This window comes from Magnolia sinica, chromosome 15 (assembly GCF_029962835.1).
Source record: "Magnolia sinica isolate HGM2019 chromosome 15, MsV1, whole genome shotgun sequence".
NCBI lineage: Eukaryota > Viridiplantae > Streptophyta > Magnoliopsida > Magnoliales > Magnoliaceae > Magnolia > Magnolia sinica.
This window is the reverse complement of record NC_080587.1, coordinates 46,185,245-46,191,244: the sequence shown is the minus strand read 5'-3', so window position 1 is coordinate 46,191,244 and position 6,000 is coordinate 46,185,245.

Here is a 6,000-nt window from a genome sequence, read left to right as displayed (position 1 = left end):
TATTATATAGCAGGTGTATATCTGGAAGAATAAGATGAAATATATTGTAACAGGTGTATATTGACTGTCTCAAATTTGAAAATGTGCTTTGAAGGCTCAGGAGTTTTAAGGAAGGTCCATGATCGTCATTTTAAAGGACGGTCCATGATCGTCCTTTGAAGGCTCATAAGAGACGGTTCGTAGCAGTCCTTTTTAAGGACGGTCCATGACCGTCCTTTAAAGAACGATCCATATCCGTCCTTTGAAGGCTCATAAGAGACGGTTCATAGCAGTCCTTTTTAAGGACGGTCCATGACCATCCTTTGAAGGCTCATAAGAAACAGTTCATAGCAGTCCTTTTTAAGGACGATCCATGACCGTCCTTTTAAACGACAGTCCATGGCCATCCTTTGAAGGCTCATAAGAGATGGTCCATGACCGTCCTTTTTTCATCAATAAGAATGACAGTTTTCAACCGTTCTTTAAGTAATACGACACGTCAAAATATGATAGCCCATGTGACGGTCCATGATCGTCCTTTTTGGTCATTTGAGACGATTTTGGACCATTCTTTTTTCGCTGTTTTGGCGTAGTGTATGCTCTTAGGGTGGTCCAAGGCTAGAGAAAAGACAACAGGCCCTACGTTATACATTACGCAAGTAAAACTCTAAATCCTGCCCAAGTGGATTATTCAACTACGGAGAAGGAACTCTTAGCCGTAGTGTTCGCTTTGGATAAATTTAGGTCATAGTTGATCGGATCCAAGATCGTCATTTATACAGATCATGCGACACTCAAGTATCTTCTTTCTAAGAATGATGCTAAGCCTCACCTGATAAGATGGATCCTCCTACTCCAAGAATTTGATTTGGAAATAAAAGATAAAAAGGGAGTAGAAAATGTAGTGGCTGACCACCTTTCTCGCCTTGATCTCTCTGATTCCCTTGAGACGACACATATAAATGACATGTTCCTTGACGAACTATTGTTTAAAGTCTCACATTCACCTTGGTTTGCTGATATTGCTAATTATCTTGCCACATGTTTCACGCCGACACATTGGATGCTCAAGATAAGAAAAAATTATTCACCGAGTTTTGTAAGTTCTTCTGGGATGATCCATATTTGTTTAAATATTGCCTAGACCAAATCTTAAGGATATATGTGCCAGACAATGAAAACTAAAGTGTCATCTCCTTTGTCACTCTCTGGCCTGTGGTCGTCACTTTTCTGCTAAAAAGACCATAGCCAAAATCCTTTAGTATGGTTTTTATTGGCCCACTATGTTCAGAGACACTCATGAGTTTTGTAAAGCTTGTGAGTGTTGTCAGAAGTTTGGAGCATTGTCCCGTTGAAATATGATGCCTTTGAACCCCATTCTGGTCATTGAAGCATTTGATTACTAGGGCATCGATTTCATGAGACTATTCCCCCAATCCTTTAGGAATTTATATATTTTGCTCGCCATAGATTATGTCACTAAATGGGTTGAAGCGATTCCGTGCCAGAACAATGACCATCAAATGATCATTAAATTCTTAAAAGAGAACATCCTTTCCTGATTCGGAATGCCTTGAGCCATCATTAGTGATGGAGGCTCACATTTTTGTAACAGGCCATTCACGAATTTAATGAAAAAATATGGCATCTCTCACAAGGTGAGCACTCCATATCACCTACAAACAAGTGGGCAAGCTAAGATTTCCAATAGGGAAATTGAACACATCTTGGAAAGGACGGTTAACCTTGACCATAAGGATTGGTCAATTCGATTGACCAATGCCTTATGGGCTTACCGTACCACATATAAGACCCCTATTAGAATATCTCCCTTTAGACTTGTCTATGGGAAGGCTTGCCACTTGCCTATGGAGTTGAAACATAGAGCCTACTGGGAGATCAAAATTTTGAATTTCAATCTAGACAATGCTGGCTTGCTACGCAAACTTTAGTTGAATAAACTCGAAGAAATCCAGAATGATGCGTATGAGAACTCAAGAATTTACATGGACAGAATGAAGGTGTTTCATGACCAACACATTCTTCGAAAATCATTCACACCAGGTCAGAAAGTCTTCTTTTATAATTCTCGGTTACATCTCTTCCCGGTCAAACTTCGATCTCGTTGGACTGGCCCCTTCATTATTAAAAATGTTTATCCTCATGGGGCTATCGAGATTTGAAATCTAAACAATGGCAATGATTTTAAAGTAAATGGACATCGATTAAAGCCATTTGTAATGATCCTGTCTATCAGGATTGATCTCCTAGTCTGATGGAGGTATAGTTAGGTTTATTGTTTTTTACCGTTCTAGGATATTTTGTTTTCTACTGTTCTAGGACAGTTTGCTTCCACCGTTTTAGGATAGTTTGTTTTTGGTTGATTAACTCTTGTGCTAATGACCTTCATGATAAGATCCTTTGGAAAAAACTGCAAAATCTCTTCATTAAGTGCTATCTTTCCATCACCTCTCTTTCAATTACGTTGTTCTTTTGCAAATCATGCTTATTTCTTTACAATGAGGACAATGTAGATTTTAGGTTGGGGATGGGAGATTAGGTATACTAATGAGTGTTTTCTCAGTTTTGAGCAAAAAATTGTAAAATTTTTGAAAATTTTTCAATGTTTATCTATTTGGAAAGCGATAAGTTGTATATTTAAGATTGTTTTGAGTAAGATGATAAGATATAAATTGAATTTTGAATTATTGGAGTTGGAGCAACTAAGTAACCTATCACTTATGGTTCTTACACTCTATTAGTTAAGAGGAAGTTTGAATATTATGTTATTCAAATTATTTTCTGTGAATAGTATTAGATTTTCTGATTGTTAGTATGATGATCATTGAAAGATATTGAGAACTGAGTCTAGAGAATTTTATCCACATTAAAAGAAGAAAGAACCAGTTAAAAAATAGGAGATCGACAAAGAAGTCATAAAGAATGAAGAATGACAACATCTTTGAGGGGAATGAAAAATGTCTTTGAAAATGATGTAATGTCTAAAGAAGAGGAATAAATACAAATAACTGTCGATATAAAATCAAAAACTGGAAAAATAAGGAAAAGGGGATAAGTTCAAAATCAGTGCTTGTGTTTTCAAACAATCTTGAAGTAATGAGCATGGCTAACATTATGAAGAGATAGTATTTTCACTGAGCACTTTAAAAAGCTTGATATGAAAACCAAGCTCTGACCTAATGGATAAAGGACTTATTTGATTAATTGCTTATGTGATTCAACTCTAGGTTTTCAAAATCTCAATTTCTCATCTTGAGTCTGCTCATTCATACTTGACTACACAAATGATCATTTTCTGAAAAACGTTTGAACATTGTGCATTAAAGTTCATTTTCGCATACTTTGCTCGGGACTAGCAAAATGCTGGTTGGGGATTGTGTTGAGGGTCAAATATTGCATATTAAACCCCATTTATTACTAGGTTTTATGAACATAATAATGCTTAATGTTTTATTTTAATCATGTTTGTGTTGCAAGGTGAATTCAAGAGCTTGGAATGAAAAGGATGTTAAAAGCATGAAGTTAACACTCAAGATTCACCCAAGCCAAGATTGGATCTTATGAAATCAAGAATGAAGAATGCACACACTGAAGATCAAAGGAAATCAAGTCAAGAATGAAGAAAATTGGAGTTTTGAAGTAAAATTACGTAATCCTCGACCAGTCCTGGCCTCTGCTCGACCGGTCCAGCCTACGCACGACCAGTCCTGGACACCGCTTGACCAGTCAAAGCTCGACCGGTTGAGGTTTCTCGACTCGAACTCCAGTGAGTAAAACAACTAAATTCCCATCCTGCTCGACCAGTCGAGGGTGTCCCACGACCGGTCGAGGATAGCCCACGACCGGTCGAGGATAACCCACGACCGGTCGAGCGTTACACAATCTTTGCACAGACTACGTAAATTTGAGACGGTTTCTGAAAATTTCCATTTGATGCGAAAGTGTAAGACCTAAAACTATAAATAGAGGTCCCTATGGCACTCCTAGGTATCATCTAGGGTTTGGGGAGTGGAGTAAAAGCATGGAGAAGCCATCACTAAGAGTTTTTTTTCTTCTTTCTCCTTAGTTGTTTTTATGTTTTTCTTAAGAGATTCTAGTTCAATCATGTTTATGGTTCGCTAAACCTCTTAGCTAGGGCTAAGAGGTGAAGCTTGTAGTGTGATGGGATGTTTTTATTGCTTTTATTCATATTTATATTGAACTCTCTTTGATTCTAGTTTGATTATAAGGAATACTTTCAGTTTTTAATGGTTTGTTGTGACTTAAATTACAATGAATCTGCGATAGCTTTTGAGTATGTTCTTTTCATGTATTGAGATTGTGAATTTAGGAAATCCTGTTGTTCACCATCGTCCCTTAGGCATGGTTGGGTGATGGAATCCTCCCTAACTTTCACAATTCTCCTGGATTGGTTATAAGATTGGTAAATCCTGTTGTTTGCCTTGTCTCTTGGGCATGGTTTTGTGATGGAATCATTTCTAGTTCTCATACCTCTTGTTATGCCCGAAACTCAGAAACTGGGCTCATAAAATTCTCGATCACCAAATTTAGCGTTGACAGCCTTCGTAGTACCCCATTCTTGGCTCCTGGCACCCATATATCAAGTTCCAATCCTGGGATCCTACAAGGAGAATTTTTCAGCATGAATTTTATTCCGTAGCAAGCATAACCATAAGCATAACCCACGAATAATAACCAAGGCATCATCACAAAATCCACTATGATAAAAAACTTTAAGATACAATGTGTATAAAGGGAAATACAATTATAGAATCGGAAGCTCCAGAAGTCCGTTGCACGCTCCAAGCTCATTGCTGTTGCGAAATCCAAGAATCATCTGCATGCAACGATCGTGCATAAGCTTACAAAAGCTTAGAGGTTGGCGAGAGTGTGTGTGTAATATAGCATGCTCAAAATGCAATATAAAGTAATATAGAATATGCTGGCGAATCCATGAATACTATCAGCCGTACTAAGGCTATGTAATGCAAGGCATGAATGCTATCGGCCATATCAAGGTCATGCGATGCGAGATGCAACTCATGCATACCGGTCCTCATCCGATGCATCTCAAGCATACCGGTCCTCATTCGATGCATCTCATCACTAAAACATCAAATATCAGTACAGTTCTCATGCTGGATAATCACCGGGGTCTAGTATACTCTATGCTAGCTTACAGCCCCTATCCGAGAGCACAACTGGGAAAGTGGAAGGGACCTCACTATCCGCCTGCCAATATCGGGCCTGGATCGTCGATAGCGGACCCATTCGTCAAGCTGGTCAAACTCAACCTAGATATTGCCCCCTCACTCAGGCGGGTAAGGTCACACCCCTTTCCAACTAACCATGACATAGTGGGAGATGTGGCCTACTAGTATACGACCCTCGTGCTCCCATGTATCCACTAGGTCTCGACGTTGGAGTCATCCTCTGGTACCATTGGGTTTAGGGATTTTCACCCAGGGACATATATGGCACCCTGATGCTAGCAACAGTATTTTTGGTATCCAATCCAGCTCTCCACGATGTGCCTGTGGAGGCCACGACCCTGATATTGCTAGGGCGTATAGTAACCACATCACAAAATGCAAGATGCATGAGTCATACAATCCAGTCATGCATCAATCCTACGCACACCGTGCACTCAGGAGGGATAACACCACCTATCATGGAGTCCCATAAACAACTTACCAGAAGGTCAACCTCATCTCATCACAAGCATGCAGATGATGCGTATGGGCATGTATCATAATGTTATATTGTCACATATTCATAATCGGTATCGATAATTGGCCTATATGCAAGGTGGGGTCCATAGATGAATAGTCAATCTAAACCATAATATAAAGATCGACCCTCGGCTGTAGATATATCAATTTCGGTAGCACGGAGTCTACGACGAGGATGGACCATGCAACATCAATGGGGCCCAATAATTTGGATTAACCTACTTAGAGAATGATAAGAATGAGCCTAACAAGGCCTAAGGGAAGGTCA